This window comes from Ahaetulla prasina, chromosome 1 (genome assembly GCF_028640845.1).
Source record: "Ahaetulla prasina isolate Xishuangbanna chromosome 1, ASM2864084v1, whole genome shotgun sequence".
NCBI lineage: Eukaryota > Metazoa > Chordata > Lepidosauria > Squamata > Colubridae > Ahaetulla > Ahaetulla prasina.
Window position 1 is genome coordinate 92,209,719 of NC_080539.1, and position 17,814 is coordinate 92,227,532.

A 17,814-nucleotide genomic window follows, 5' to 3' on the forward strand; every position below is an offset into this window, starting at 1 on the left:
CAAATTTAAGGGTAGGAATGATTCACTTTTTATGAAACAGAGGCACAAAAACGTGCTGCTGAAATCAGACTGTTTTGACAAACACTCAGATTCCTCCAGGGGTTACAAATTGCAGGCTGAAGCCTTCATGTGGCCCATGCATATTGTCCTCCTTTGGAAATACTGAAGAAAAGGCAGAATACAGAAAAAACAGTAGAACTAAAGATGTACCTTTGTATGACTCTTAAAGAAAAGTAAGCAAGCCGAGAAGATGGACATTGCACTTGTATTCGATAGAAGTCCAACCTGACTCAGTGACAACTGCGTAGTGATAAAATCATTTCCATTGTATCCAACTAAAAGAAGTGACACCAAGAATGCTAGTTGGTTTCCCCTGTAATTGATCATAATTGAATTTTATACATGCTAGTTTCTAAACCAGAATTCTGGAAGGATACCAGATTGGGAAAAAACTAAACTAGTCAATTCCCGTGAACTAGTTGTATTCTATCATGAGATCTTAGGCTAAGAGTCTTTAGTGAAAATACTTTCTACTTTCTTGGCAGTCTGCATCTCAGAACCAATGAACAAGATACTGTAAGTATATATTTGTGTTTATTATGTTATTTATCTGTAGCTATACAATGAGCACTAATTTCCTGGGTTCTGTTGGTTTGATAGGAACCTAGTCCAAAAGACAGGTGGTATCCTTTCCACCAATAATATGGCTTGTAGAACATGAGTGTGAAATCCATCTTACTAACAAGGGCCATATATAGATAGGAGTGGTTGCCAACATCAATATCACAGAGTACTTGAAATATTTATGCAAAGCAAAATTTAACCACCGTCTTAAAATCTTAGTGCAAATGCTAGGGACATATATGGAAGTTTCCATACACGTGAGTGCCATTTCTAGACTAATTCAGCTCAATAAGTTCAGTGCTTAGGAATTTGGGACACTGAGAACAAAGCAAGTCTCTTTTCTTAACCCTATTTACACCTCCCAAAAATCCTGCAGTCTTTATGGGAGAAACAGTTGTTTAGCATCCAAACTTCTTTTTTCCTTTGCCTTGGAAAGTATCTTACTCTGCCTTTTGTAAAGTAAGCCATAGTAACAGTCTGAAAATACATCAGTAGCTTCCACGAGCCAATTTGGAATGAAACACACACTAGTATGGTAGCCTGGAAAGTCAGCAATCAGTGCCAGACATCAACGTACACCATCGTTACAAGCTGCAACCTACCTATGCAGTTCACTCCAAGCTTGTTGAAATCCTTCAAAGGGCCAAACGTGTGTGTCATTTTGGATCAGTTTCAGTAACTCACCACATCGTGAACGAACAAAGCAATGGAATAACCGCAAGTGTTTGGCATGTTAACCCCTGAGAAGCTTGGATAAAAGGATGACGTATTTCATCGATTTCTTTAATTTAACTTTATTCAGGGCAAGGAACGGGTTTGTAATTAATCATAGATAAACAGCAATGTTTCCCCACTCCATCTCTTTTTAAATGCCTTTCTGCTAAAATGAACGTAGACAATGAGGTCAATTTGATGTCATGGTTCAAGGCATCAGGCTTGGGAACTGGCAGACCGTGAGTTCTAGTCCCACCTTAAGACATAAAGCTAGCTGGGTAGCTTGGACCAGCCATTCTCTCTTGGCCCTAGGAAGAAGACAATGGCAAACCACTTATGAAAATATTTTCAACAAAAATGCAAGGACTAATTCAGATACTTGCCAGGAGTCAATACTGACTTGAAGGAGAGAGACAGAGAGAGAGAGGGAGAGGGAGACGGAGGGAGAGGGAAAGGGAGAGAGAGGGAGAGGGAGAGAGAAATCTGGACTGAATAGGAGGTAAAGAGTGTGATGCAGTGTGAGCTAAGAAGTGAAAATTGTGTGACAGCTTTTTACTCTACCCAAGGGTATCAACCTGGTGGCCTCTGGGCCAGATGCGTCACATGCAGGCCATGTCCACCCCAGCTCCGTGAATTGGAAAAATGTCGTGAAATGTCACGGGACAACAAAGTGACCCAGCAAGTTTGACCTCCGTGCTCCCGATGGCCTAGGAGGTAGCCTTTCATTTGGTGAAAAACATGAACATTTTCCAACTTTGTATAACTTTTCCAGGGAAAAAGGAGAACATTATAATTATATTTGGAATCAGTTTGCATGTTTGCTATTCTGACCTCTTTCACATTGCTGTGCTATATATTTACATTAAGTCTTTGGTTTCTCCCAAAGAATCAAGGAATTATAGCTAGTTGAGGGCACTCAGAATAACTACATTTCCCTGGAAAAAAAAATGGAACAAACCAATTTAAGGGTACAATGAATATCTTAAAGAAATGCACCATATTGACTACATTACTTGGCTTATAGCAGTGATGGTGAAGCTTCTGAGCTCTGTGTATCAAAAATTCAGAAAACCCTACCTTGATTTCTGCTAGTGTGTCACATTCATACACCCTGGACAAAAGAGAAACAATTCATAGCTAAGAAGAGTAATAAATTAAATTATTTAATACTTATGTAATTGTGAATATTTTTCAAAATGCCTATCTGAGGCAGTCCCAGACTGCATGAGGCGTAGAAGAGAGTTTTTAAAATTAACATTTAAATAAAACCAGGCTAATGGATAGTCAATTAGAAAAGACTCACTGATGATTGGTTTTTGTATATGGTTGTTGTTGTTAGTTGCGAAGTCATGTCCGACCCATCGTGACCCCATGGACAACATTCCTCCAGGCCCTCCTATCCTCTACCATCCTCTGGAGTCCATTTAAGCTCACGCTTACTGCTTCAATGACTCCATCCAGCCACCTCGTTCTCTGCCATCCCCTTCTTCTTTTGCCCTCAATCTTTCCCAGCATTAGGTTCTTCTCTAGTGACTCCTTTCTTCTCATTAGGTGGCCAAAGTATTTGAGTTTCATCTTCAGGATCTGGCCTTCTAAAGAGCAGTCAGGGTTGATCTCCTCTAGGACTGACTTATTTGTTCACCTTGCAGTCCAAGGGACTCGCAGGAGTCTTCTCCAGCACCATAGTTCAAAGGTCTCAATTCTTTGGCACTTGGCCTTTCTTATGGTCCAGCTTTCACAGCCATACATCACAACTGGGAAAACCATAGCCTTGACTATACACACTTTTGTTGGCAGGGTGATGTCTCTGCTTTTTAGAATGCTGTCTAGATTTGCCATAGCTTTCCTCCCCAAATGTCTTTTAATTTCTTGGCTGCAGCCCCCATCTGCAGTGATCTTGGAGCCCAGGAAAATAAAATCTGTCACTACCTCAATTTCTTCCCCATCTATTCTCCAGGAATTGAGAGGGCCGGATGCCATGAACTTAGTTTTCTTAATATTGAGTTTCAAGCCAACTTTTGCACTCTCCTTCTTCACCAGCATCAAGAGGCTCTTTAGTTCCTCTTCACTTTCTGCCATTAGAGTGGTATCATCTGCATATCTGACGTTATCGATATTTCTCCCGGCAATCTTAATTCCAACTTTTGATTCATCTAGCCCCACCTTTCTCATGTTCTGCATATAAGTTAAATAGGCAGAGTGACAGTATACAGCCTTGCTGGACTCTTTCCAAATTTTGAACCAATCAGTGGTTTCGTGTCCAGTTCTCAATGTTGCTTCTTGACTCGCATATAGGTGTCTCAAGAGACAAATAAGATGGTCTAGTACTCCCATCTCTTTAAGAACTTGCCACAATTTGTTGTGATCCACACAATCAAAGGCTTTAGCATAGTCAATGAAGCAGAAGTAGATGTTTTTCTGCAACTCCCTAGCTTTCTCCATGATCGAATGTATGTTGGCAATTTGATCTCTAGTTCCTCTGCCTCTTTGAAATCCTGTCTGTACTTCTGGTAGTTCTCGATTCACATACTTCTGGAACCTAGCTTGTATGATTTTAAGCACAACTTTACTAGCATGTGAAATGGTGCAATAGTTTGAACATTCTTTGGCATTGCCTTTCTTTGGAATTGGAATTGGAATGTAAACTGACCTTTTCCAATCCTGTGGCCACTGTTGAGTTTTCCAATTTTGCTGGCAAATTGAGTGCAGCACTTTTACTGCATCACCTTTTAAGATTTTGAATAGCTCAGTTACTGTCACCTTCACTAACTTTGTTGTTGCTCAGATTGCCTAAGGCCTATTTGACTTCACATTCTAAGATGCCTGGCTCGAGATCAGTGACCACTCCATCATGGTTATTAGGGACGTTAAGCTCTTTCTTGTATGGTTCTTTTGTGTAATTTTGCCACCTCTTCTTAATCTCTTCTGCCTTGTTAGGTCCCTGCCATTTCAGTCCTTTATCATGCCCATCTCTGCATGAAACGTTCCCTTCATATCTCCAATTTTCTTGAAGAGATCTCTGGTCCTCCCTATTCTATTGTTTTCTTCTATTTCTTTGCACTGTTCATTTAAGAAGGTATTCTTATCTCTTCTAGTTATTCTCTGGAATTCTGCATTTCTCTTTCTCCCTTGCCTTTCGCTTCCCTTCTTTCCTCAGCTATTTGCAAAGCTTCCTCAGACAGCCATTTTGCTTTCTTGCATTTCTTTTTCTTTGGAATGGTTTTAATTGCTACCTCTTGTACAATGTTGCATACCTCTGTCCATAGTTCTTCAGGCACTCTGTCATCAGTTGTAATTCCTTAAATCTATTTGTCACCTCTACTGAATATTCATCAGGGATATGATTTAGTTCATACCTGAGTGGCCTAATGCTTTTTCCTACTTTCTTCAATTTAAGCCTAAATTTTGCAATGAGAAGCTCACGATCTGAGCCACAGTTGGCTCCTGGTCTTGTTTTTACCTACTGTATAGAGCTTCTCCATCTTTGGCTGCAGAGCACATAGTCAGTCTGATTTCTGTGTTGACCATCTGGTGATGTCCATGTGTAGACTCGTCTCTTGGGTTGTTGGAAAAGAGTGTTTGCTATGATCATCGTATTCACTTGACAAAATTCTATCAGCCTGTGCCCTCCTTCATTTTGTACTCCAAGACCAAACTTGCCTGTTATTCCAGTTATCTTTTGGCATCCTACGTTAGCATCCCAATTCCCCATGATGATAAAGACATCACTTTTTGGTGTTAATTCTATAAGGTGCTGTAGGGCTTCATAGAACCGGTCAATTTCATCCTCTTCAGCACCAATGGTTGGGGTATAGACTTGGATTACTGTGTTATTGAATGGTTTGCCTTGGATTCGAACAGAGATAATTCTGTCATTTTAGGGATTGTATCCCAGTATTGCTTTTCCTACTCTTTTATTGATTATGAAGACTACTCCATTTCTTCTGAGGGATTCTTGCCTGCAGTAGTATACCCGATGGTCATCTGAATTAAATTCACCCATTCCTGTCCATTTTAGTTCACTGATTCCTAAAATGTCGATGTTCAGTCTTGTCATCTCTTGTTTGACCACGTCCAGCTTGCCTTGATTTCATGAATCTTACATTCCAGGTTCCTCTGGAGAAAAAAATCTTTGCAGCATTGGACTTTCCTTTTACCACCAGATGCATCCACAGCTGAGCGTCCTTTCGGCTTTGGGCCAGTCGCTTCACTCTTTCTGGCGCTACTAGTACTAGCCCTCTGCTCTTCCCTGGTAGCATATTGGACACCTTCTGGCATCATATCTTTTTTCTTTTTGGTACTGTTCATAGAGTTTTCACGGCAAAGATACTGGAATGGGTTGTCATTTCCTTCTCCAGTGGATCACATTTTGTCAGAACTCTTTGCTATGACCTGTCAGTCTTGGGTGGCCCTGCATAGCATAGCTCATAGCTTCCTTGAGCTACGCAAGCCCCTTCGCCATGACAAGGCAATAATCCATGAAGGGGTTGTATATGGTTTTTGTTGTTGTTAGTTGCGAAGTCGTGTCCGACCCATCGCGACCCCATGGACAACATTCCTCCAGGCCTTCCTGTCCTTTACCATCCTCTGTAATAACATGCAATTATTATATGCTTAAAGATAAAAGAATATAGAAATATCTACAATAAAAATGGATTTTGAAGATGGTAGAACATGCAAAAATGGCTTATTTGGCTTCTGATTGGGGAAGGAACAACTACTTTTATGAAAGACTGGAAACCCTTTGTGGACTTTTTTCTGGAAATGGATAAAAATGAACTGATGATTTCTATATTTATTTATTTATTTTATTTATTTATTTTGTCACAACAATATATGTAAGTATCATACAGAAAGGTTATATAGTATATAAACATATATATGAGTAAATATTAGGAGGTATAAGCATATATATATATAGGAAGAAGAAAAGAAAAACAATAGGACAGGAATGGTAGGCAGGTTTGTGCGCTTATGCACGCCCCTTATGGTCCTCTTAGGAATGGGGCGATTACCATTTAATAAGGGTTGAATAAATGGAGAAGGGAAACATATAATTTAGAAGGGCCAAAATGGTTTCAAGAATGTCTTACTGTTGTAAAGAAGATCGGAAGATGCTTCTTTAAGTTTTTTGTTTTATTTATTTTTGCTTTCTACTGTTTTTGACACTTTTTTCTTTTTCTTGCTTGCTTTTTTATTTTTATGTTTATCTTTTAACTTTGTAAACACAGACAGACATACATAGTTTTTTTTTACAAAGTTAAAAGATAACCCCAAAAATATAGAAGCAAGCAAGAAAAAGAAATAAGGGGCGTGCATAAGCGCACCAGCGTGCCTACTGTCTCTGTCCTAATGTTTCCTTTTATTCGTATCCATTTCATGTATTTATAATTATGTTTACACTTGTATCTGTCATAAAATACATGCTTGACAAAATATAAATAAAATAAAATAAAAATACCTCAACAGAAATAAAACTTTTCTTTTTTATAGATCCAAGGCAAATACCTGTTCCTAGACAACTGACCAAGATATTTTGGCCTTGGAAATATGTATTAAACATCAGAGCTAGCAGTGATGATGGTAGACATCAGAGCGAGCAGGATTAGTGCTAGACAAAGATCCTAAGAAATGATTATAGGAATTAAGTTACATACCAATGAGCAAATCTAGAAATGGGAAAGAAGATTCCAGAACAAAGAGCCCGACTGGCTTTGATAAAATTCTCATAATGGATTCCCATAATGGAACAGGACAAATGGTTCAAGAGTATATCATAATGGATTCTTAATTCCCAGAGAGATTTTGACTGAATTAGATCTGTTGAAATCTTTATGTTAACTGAGGGGAGCTTAGCAGCATTAGCCAAAATAATGATAGATAACGCTTCATAGTAAATGTTATTGCATGCTGTATAGGGCGTCTGTATTTTCTGAATATCAGAGTTTCTCCACTCAGAGATTAATTTGGGCCAAGCTGAGTTCTTCCTGGCTTTCTAATCCATTTTCTTCTGAGAGGAAACATCTGCTAAAGCATTTCTTTTTCTTTGCGAGGTTCTGAACAGTCCTTTTGTAATAAATACACTTTCCATGTGATTTTGATTTAAGTACAAAGAATGATAGTTTTGCAGCCAAAAGACTTTCTCACGTGTGTGTTTATATATGTTTTAAAAACTATCATGCAAGGTCAAACAACAAGACATTATGGAATCCCTTGAATTATGTGAGAGATTGAATTATAATTTTGGAAAACAGAACAAATGGAAACAGTTTAAAACACATTTTATCACGCTGCACTAGGTGTGTGTGCAGATGTGCTTTGAAAATATGCTTTAGTTTTTAAGCCAAAAACTTTTGTCTCAAAATTCTAAGGCAACAAAGAAATGCTAAAGTATGTAGTTAGTCAATGGCACATAATATTATCTACTCCATCAAAAACAGTTTTAATTTGGTGCCTGATTCTTCTGTTTCAAAGGCTTAGCCATTCAATCAGCTCTATAGATAAAGGGAGAACAGGACCTTAAAAGTTTATCCATTAATAATTTCAATAGATAAATTAAATAGCAAATTTCTCCAAGTGTGCAAGTTACTGCACGAGAGAAGAAACTTCCCCACTAGGACAAGAAGCAATGTGCCTCTTATTTACCTCTCTCTACTCCTTAATTAAATATCAGTGATTACAACTAAACTATTCCTGGATCATGATATTTTATTAATCCATTTAGAGGGAAGAGAAAGTGGATGTCTTTGCAGTGTTTTAGATATTGTCCATACTGTACATTGATGCATATATAAAAACAGGTGTTCTATGCTATGTGATGGCTAACCTTTTTGCCATCACGTGCCAGGATGGGGGGGGTGGTTCACACGTGAGCGTGCCCACACCCATAATTTTATGTGCCCCACCCCGTACATGTGTGCACAACCCCCTTCCCCCCGCTCCTGGCACATGATGGCCCAGTAGGCCCGTGTTTCTTTCTCACCTGGCCTCTCTAGGAGTCTCTGGTGGCCGGGGACAGCAAAAAACGGTTTAGCTCTGCCTGGTAAGGCCTGTTATTAAGAACACAAAGCCTGCAATTACTGCAGGTTCGAGCCCGGCCCAAGGTTGACTCAGCCTTCCATCCTTTATAAGGTAGGTAAAATGAGGACCCAGATTGTTGGGGGGGCAATAAGTTGACTTTGTAAATATATACAAATAGAATGAGACTATTGCCTTATACACTGTAAGCCGCCCTGAGTCTTCGGAGAAGGGCGGGGTATAAATGTAAACAAAAAAAAACAAAAAAACAAAAACAAAACGTCAGTTCCTGTCCAACCGGAAGTTGGGAAATGGGCCATTTTGGGCCTCCAGAGCAGGGATCTCCAACCTTGGTCCCTTTAAGACTTGTGGACTTCAACTCCCAGAGTCCCTCAGCCAGCTTTGCTGGCTGAGGGACTCTGGGAGTTGAAGTCCATAAGTCTTAAAGGGACCAAGGTTGGAGACCCCTACTCCAGAGGGCTTGGGGAAGGCTGTTTTCGCTCTCCCTAGATGCATAGAGAGGATATGGAGCCAGGTGAGAAAGAAAAACGGGCCTTCCTCCCACCCCCGGCCCTCCGGAGGCAGGAAACAGCCTGTTTCCCTACTTCTGGTGGGCCCAGAAGGCCCGAAAATCAGCTGGCTGGCATGCCCATGCGCGCCGGAGCTGAGTTGGCATGCCCACTGATATGGCTACGCGTGCCACCTGTGGAACGTGTCACCATCATGGCTATGGGACAAATACCATAGGTGAGTGAAAATGAGGAAATAATTGAAAGACCTTAACAAGCGTTATTTTTTTGTAAGTGTAAAAAATGCAAAAAAATAAATAAAATAAGAAAATATATATATGTAGAAGTAACTTCTGAGTAAATAGAAACAAATTTAGTAACTCTTCACCCCAGTTAAGTATACAAACAAATCTCTCTTCTTCCCATATCCCATCCAGTACCTATATACAAAACAAATGGTCAAAATTGGCAATGCTCTATCAAATCCTGTTCCTGTCAAAAGTGGTATTCCTCAAGGCAGCGTTTTTGGACCAACGCTCTTCATACTATAAATAAATGATCTCTGTGACGATATCTCAAGTTATTGTGTTCTCTTTGCTGACGATGTCAAACTATTTAACACCACCAACAATACTACTACCCTTCAAAAAGACCTTGACTTTGTATCCGATTGGTCTAAAACTTGGCAACTCCAAATCTCAACTAGCAAATGCTCAGTCTTACATATTGGAAAAAAGAAGCCAAACACTAAGTATAAGCTTGATGGACATTACCTTACAGATGACCCCCACCCTGTTAAAGTCCTTGGAGTTTTCATATCAAATGATCTAAGTACCAAAGCCCACTGCAACTACATAGCAAAAAAGGCTCTAAGAGTTGTAAACCTAATTTTGCGTAGCTTCTTTTCCAAAAACTCTACACTACTAACCAGAGCATACAAAACATTTGCTAGACCTATCCTTGAATACAGCTCACCTGTCTGGAACCCACATTTCTGACATCAATACAATTGAACGAGTCCAGAAATATTTTACAAAAAGAGTTCTCTGCTCCTCTGTAAACAACAAAATACCTTATTCCACCAGACTTGAAATCCTGGGATTAGAAAACTTAGAACTCCGCCGACTCCGACAAGACCTGTGTTTAACACACAGAATCATCTATTGCAATGTCCTTCCTGTTAAAGACTACTTCAGCTTCAATCGCAATAATACAAGAGCAAACAATAGATTCAAACTTAATGTTAACTGCTTCAATCTTGATTGAGAAAATATGACTTTTGTAACAGAATTGTTAATGCTTGGAATACAGTACCTGACTCTGTGGTCTCTTCTCAAACTCCCAAAAGCTTTAACCAAAAACTATCTACCATTGACCTCACCCCATTCCTAAGGGGCGTGCATAAGTGCACAAAAGTGCCTACGTTCCTGTCCTATTGTTTTCTTTCATTGTATGTGCTTGTATATAATGTTGTGACAAATAAAAAAAAATCTAGAAATCATCAACTTTTCAGTCCTGGTATCAGCGAAAGAATCCAGCAAGGATATTGAAATGCCAGTTTAGTTTAGTGGCGAAGACATCAGGCTAGAAACCAAGAAAGTGTGAGTTCTAGTCCTGTCTCAGACATGAAAGCCTATCAGAGTTCCAGAGGTTGCTAAAGCATCCAGGCAGCACCAGGCATGTAGTCTTTAATGCATCTACTGACATTCAGTTGTTTTTGGTCAATTAAGTTTCTTTTGTAATTTCCCAAATGTTTTAAAAATCACAGTTAATCACAAACAATTAACTGACTAAGTCTAACTATCCCATTCCCACCAGTGGTGAAATCTAAATTTCTTTCCTACCGGTTCTGTGGGCGTGGCTTGGTCGGGGTGGGTGGGTGGGTGAGTCATGTGACTGGATGCACGTGGCTATGTGACTGGGGGATCAAAAGACAAACTCACTAACAATGTCCTGCTAGAGCAGGGTTGGACTAGATGACCTCCAGATCCCTTCCAGCCCTGGATTATCCTCTGAAGCTGCATCTAGTGCCAGGTTTGTAGTCCTTCCTTCCTTCCTTCCTTCCTTCCTTCCTTCCTTCCTTCCTTCCTTCCTTCCTTCCTTCCTTTTTTTCTTTCTCTCTCTCTCTCTCTCAAACAAACCTCTCCCCCATTTTTTGCTTACACCCCGCCATTTTTTGCCTAGCAGGCTTCAGCTTTTTTACCTTTTAAAAATGCTTTTAAATGTTAAAAAAAGCATCTGATGATCAGGCACCTCAGCTAGGCATGGGGGGCGGCGGGGGGAGAAGGGATTTCTGCTACTGCTTCTCCAAACCACCTGCCGCCATTGCTACTGGTCCGAACTGGGAGCATTTCACCCCTGATTCCCACCCCATGTTTCCCCCAAAATATTTTTCCTGCCCAGTTGGACTTAGAGCAAGATTATGCTAATAAAATAGTAGATTCAAACACTACTTCAACTTTAGTCACTTATTCAGTTGGGCTGGTCTCTTTAGGTCCCGAAAGACAGAATGCAGGTTACATCCCTGCATGCTTGAATAAAAATTGTACAGTGCTTGGTATAAAACAGTCCTCTCTTCAGTCCTCTCCTTTCTAGGAAAGAAAAAAAACCCCAAACCAAATATGGTAGCCCTAACATGGATGATTGGGCCGTCTTCTTAATCATTCATTGGAAATGGTATACAGGTAGACCTTGACTTACAACCATTCATTTAGTGGCCATTCAGAGTTACAAAGTGATTTATGCTCAGTCCTTGCGTCTATGACATCCTCACAGTCACATCTGGCTGTTGTACAACGAGCATTTATTTACAATGGTAGCAACATCCTAGGGTCATGTTGCAACTTTCCCAATGGGCTTCTGAGAAGCCAAGTCAACAGAGGAAGCCAGCTTCCCTTAATCACTGTGTGATTCACTTAACAACTTTTGATTCACTTAAGAACAGAATGATATATGCAGGCAGAGGCCCAGGGTAAGGCCGGAATGGGGAATGGCACATTTCCCAACCTGGCCAAGGCGAACGGTGAGCAGACAAAGGCTCTGGGGCAAGGCCGGAGTGGGGAATGGCTCATTCCCTGACCTGGCCAAGGTGGGCGGAGGCTCCGGGGCAAGGCCAGAGTGGGGGAATGGTGCATCCCATGGGATGTAGCCGCAGCAGCGAACCAAGCCAGGAAAGCTCCTGGGATGGTGGAGGCGCAGTTAGCTAGGCCACAGCCTCGTATGGGATGGAGCTGTGGTGGCGAAGCAAGCCAGGCAAGCTGGAGGCTGGGGACGGGGATGGTGGGATGGTGGTTGGTAGGCCACAGCACCATGCAGCAGCAAAGCAACCCAGGCAAGCTGGAGGCCAGGGGGGCAGCTAGGCTGCCACTCGCAGGCTTATTTACCCAGGCAGGCAGATCAGGGCTGCTCAGTTGGGCTGCAGGCACTGCATGGGAAGGCAGGCAAGCCGCAGAGACTGTTTGGTCAATGCAAGCAAGGAGCCACACAGTGTGCTATGCTGGGGAGATGAAATGAAGAGTGATTGAGCAGGACAGGGCGGGCGGCTGCAAGCGGTGAGTGGGTGAGCAGTGAGCAGGTTAGTGGCCAAGCGGGCGGGCGGGGGCAGGGCCAGCTAGAGGTGGTATTTGCCGATTCTCCGAACTACTCAAAATTTCCGCTACTAGTTCGCCTGAACCAGTCCAAACTGGCTGAATACCACCTCTGGTCGCCTTGCTTAGTTATGGAAGTTCTCATCCAGACTGTGGTCGTAAGTCGAGGATTACTTGTAGGTGGATACTTAGAGAGTCACAGTTAGCCCAAGGCCATCTGAGGATAAATAAGGCACTTTGCAACTCACACTGTTTCTCTCTCTCTCTCTCCACTCCCTTAGATATCTTTGCATTTCTTCCCAGTTCGTTTTGTTTTTTTCTGGAGATCTGAAACAGATTGAGAGCAGTACCAAGGTTTTTTCTTTATTTATTTGAACTTTCATTTTGACTTCTTTTTTTTTTTTAAACAAAACATGCTTGCTTAATGCTTAAGCCATGAGTCAAGCCAAGCTAACATGCAGAAACAGCACATAGATAATTTCCCTCTCCTAATCCAACATTTTTGGTTGAATGTGACTTCAGCCCTACTCACCACGAACAAGCCTTAAGGGTATATAAAATAGAATTATTTGGCAGCAGCCAAACTGTCTTGAACCCAGTTTAATTCTAATTGTCCTTTGGGCATGTTGTTTTAGTTATTTCAAAGCTAATAAAAGCAATGGGGAGTTGATATGTACTGAGTATTCCTAGTCCAACTACACTAACTGAGATGTTTCCAAAAGTCAGAGACAATGTGACAAGAGGCAAGAGTACTACCAAAAGAGGTCCCTTCTGTGAGCTATTCTAGTTAAATGTTTGATTTATCTAGCCCAGAGGTGTCAAACTCAAGGCTCGTGGGCAGGATCTCATGTGGTGGTTAGATTTGGCCATGGGGCTGCCCTGGAAACACAAAGGATCGGTCCGCAGTGCCTCTGCCAGCAAAAAGGGCTCCTGAACCCCATTTTTGGCTGCAATGGCCTCCTGCAGCCCTCTGCCAGTGAAAAGAGAGCTCTATTTTCGCTGGCAGAAGGTTGCAGGAGGCCATTGCAGCTGAAAATGGAGTTTGGGGGGGGTGTGCATTTTCGCTGGCACAGCGCTTGGGTAGCCACAGGCTCCCCCGACACAAGTGATGTTGAGCTGGCCACGCCCCCCTTGGCCATGCACTCTACGCCCCCCAAGGTCAAACACAACCCTGATATGGCTCTCAATCAGGAGTGAAATCTAAAAATTTTCCCTACCAGTTCTGTGGCTTAATTGGTGGGCATGGCTTGGTGATCAGATGACTGGGTGGGTGTGGCCAATAACAATAAATAATAAAAAAAATAAACAAAGTATACAAAACAATAAGAAGTACCAAAAACCAACTTTCACACTTTACACACACACAACACAACACCTGACTCACACACAATGTAAAAGCAGCTGCACTTCACCCAAAATGGCCCCTGCAACAAGCAAGAACCTCATACTTTCACTTTATACACACACAACACAACACAAATGACTCACACACACACACACACACACACTCACACACACACACACACACACACACACACACACTCACAGCTTTGTGAGATTTTGTGTGTTTGTGTAGTTAGAGTGAAACACTACAGAAACACACCAAATCTCAGAAAGCTGCACAAATATTTTATTTTATTATTTTATTTAATTTATATTTTTTAGATCAGGGGTCTCCAACCTTAGTAACTCCCAGAGTTCCTGCCAGCAAAGCAGGCAGATTGAGTTGCTCACCAAGGAGATGGATTGTCTTTCCATGGCTTTATACTTTCCGACACTTCTGGGTGAGTGAGAAACTACTTTTTCTATTATTTTGAACATTTAATCAGAGTCTGCATTTTTGTACATTTATTATTCCATGTCTTTTATTCTGGAATGATGGAGAACAGGTCTTAACTTCCTTGCTGGATGCCGTTATATGTTTGATGACCCAAAGAAAGTTCAAACCTGTTATGTGTCTGTTAATTGTACTGCTTTCAGGCTAATACTTAATTAGCTTACTAATCAGATTGTCATGATGCATTTTGTCAAACATTTTGCACGAAATAATAATGTACAGCTTTCTCACAATTTACTAAGGAAATTACCCAATAGGGACATGCAGTGTTCACTGGTTTTGGAATGGAACTTTATTACATTTGGTTTCCATTCTAGACCAGGGTGAACCAGTAGCAACCCACCACTGATGTGGTTGCACAATACTGTACCAAAAAAGAACAAAAAGCTTGGATGTATTTGTTGCTTTATAATGCAAATAGCAGAGGTATCAATGGTGGGTTGCTACCGGTTCTCCACGGTTCTTGCAAACTGGTAGTAAACATTTTGAGTAGTTCAGAGAACCGGTAAATGCCACCTCTGCCTGGCCCCGCCCCTAATCTATTGCTGCTCCAGACTCCCAGGTGATTGGCTAGAAGGAAAAAATCAGGACTCACTTGACAAAGAAGAGAAAAAAAAAAACACGACATCATTGCTTTAAATTGAGAAGCCAAGAAGCCTCCCAACTCAGGACTCACTTCTGAGCCAGGAGATCATTTGGCAAAGAAGAATGGGGGGGAAAAAAGACGCTGTCGCTTTAAATTGATGCAGCGGCTGGAAGGAGGTTTTTACTTGCAGAAGCAGTTCGTTTCTGGGTCAGCTGAACAACAAACTGGATAAGAGGAGGGATGGTTCTATGTTTTTGAAGTTTGTGGGTTTGTGCAACATGGGCTTTGTGTTTCTAAAAAGGTTTGGGCGATTTCCATTGTGAAATATCCTGTCTTGAATGAGTTTTCTGCCTGCTTGTACAGTAAATGGAGCCTAACTTCCGGCTTCCACTTTCTATTATCTCTAAGCACCCATAGCTGTTTTCTGCTTACAAAGTTTCTTTTATGCAGCTGGCAGGAATGTGGAATTCCAGGCAGGTTCATTGTTAGCAGCTTGATTTTTCCTTGCTTATGTGGGAGCCTTTTCTTATGAGTAATATTTTATTTGGGAAATGAAGAGGGAGTAGTTTGATTCCTTCCCAGAGCAGATTAGTGGGATGGGGAGGGAATGGGGATTTTGAAGTAACCTTCCCCTGGAGTGGGGAGGGAATGGGGATTTTAGGCTTGCTGTCAAACATCAGCCATAATTCTAATGAGTGTATTGAACAATATGCAGGTTGTATTACATGAATGGCTATTTTATAAGTGAAATTATGACTGAAACCTATATTGGTTCACACTGACAGGAAGTTTCTCCTTAGTTTTAGATTGCTTCTCTCTTTGTTCAGTTCCCATCCATTGCTTCTTGTTTTGCCTTCTGGTGCTTTGGAAAATACATTGCCCCCCACTTCTTTCTGGCAGCCCCTTAAAAGTTTGTTGCCTATCACACTCTTGGGCAAAGCATGTGAGCCATTTCCTCCTTTCAGTGGTCATGAAAGTGCATCTATAGTATTTAGATAATAAAGTTGAAAAAAGGTGAGCAACATTTTTGCAGAACTATAGATACGTTGAGGCTGGGTGTGACAAGGAATGGCTGGGAAGGGAGAGGCCAGGCAAAGCACCCCTTGATGTGAGTGACATTGAGTTGGCCACATCTACCTAATCACATGACCATCAAGCCATGCCCACAAAATAAGCCACGCCCACAGAACCAGTAGTAAAAAAATTTAGAACCCACCCTTGAGAGGTATGTAATTAAGCTCAGTTTATGTGCATTCTTCATATATTGATTCCAATGTTGTTTAAGCAAATCTATTATTTCATCTGATAATGTGAATGATTTAGTTTCTGCAGTAAACCATTGTTCAACATTATTAGAAATAACCAGTTAAGATGCAGGAATAAGAAAGTTACCACTGGGTGTCCAGAACATTGACATCTCAGAAACAAAAATGAGGCAACACAAAGGATCCAACCTCTGAGAGCAATGCAGAAAGATAGAACATAATATACTTCTTAGCTGGGGATTTCTTAGGCAGATAAGTAGATTCAGTGCAATTTTCTGGACAAATGTTTAAGGGTTTTGGGCAAACATCTATGAATGGTAAACAAAGATCATGACAATATGTGGTTCTCAAAAGATGATGACAGCCAAATGATCTAGGACCTTTGTAGATGGTTTAAAAGACCAGATTTGTTTTTCTTAGTTCAATTTATTTTTCCTAGACAAATCCCACACAATCTTCTTCTAATGGAAACAGGAGGGCCTGGCTGAAGCTTCGTGGGTCATAGTGGGAGACAGCTATATTTAGATCTATTATCTTGCAACACAGCCTTTAAGAAATATGCATATAATTTCAAAAGAGGCACAAAACAATGGAGTACCGTATTTTTTGGACTATAAGACTCACCGGAGTATAAGACATAGCTTAGTTTTTGGGGAGGAAAATAGGAAAAAAAAATCTACCTATCAGGTATTCATCTGGCTAGTCTCTTTAGTCTGGTCAGCTTCAGCACATTAATTTGCTGGTTTTGAGCACACATGCATGCTTTTTACTCCCTGCTTGGGGATAAAAAACAGCTTCTAAACACAGCTGATCTTTGGAGAGAGAAGCAATGAGAAAAGCAGGTGAAGCTAGCACCTCGTTAGGGCTGAAAAACAGCTTCTAAAGCACAGCTGAGAGGGAGCAGCAATGAGAAAAGCAGGCAAAGCACGGAGATCACTTCACTTGCTAGCGCCTCATTAGGGCTGAAAAGAGCTTTGAAAAAGCTACATTTGGAGTATAAGACGCACTCAAATTTTCAGCCTCTTTTGGGTGTGGGGGGAAGTACATCTTATACTCTGAAAAATATGGTATTGCTTTAGGGTAAGAGGATAGTTTCTTAATATGATTTTTTTAAGGGAAGGGTAAGAGATTCCATGAACACTGCAGAAGACAATTTGGTTTTTCAAATAAATTAAAAAAGCTAATTCTAATGTGACTCCTGAAATACAGTATATATGGATTTGGGAAATTGCTCCAATAAAATGATATATGTTGAAACTGGCCTGTACGTAATCAATAATGTCATTAAGTATATGTAGGAGGCAGGAGTGAAATGTAAAATTTGTTACTACTGGTTCTGTGGGCGTGGCTTGGTGGGGGGAGGGTAATGTGACTGGGTAGGTGTGGCTAACTTTTTTCTTACTTTTAAAAGCATTTTTTCTACAAGCTCTTCAGCCAAAGAGGTTGTAAAAAAATGCTTTGAAAGGGTTCTGACAATCCCAGCTGAGTTGCCTGATCGCCAGAGCCCTTTAAAAGCATTTTTTTACAGCCTCTTCGGCCGAAGAGCTTGTAGAAAAAATGCTTTGAAAAGGTTCTGACAATCCCAGCTGAGCCGCGCGATCGTCAGAGGCTTTTTTTTTTTTTTTACTTTTAAAAGCATTTTTTGGCCGAAGAAAAAATGCTTTTAAAAGTAAAA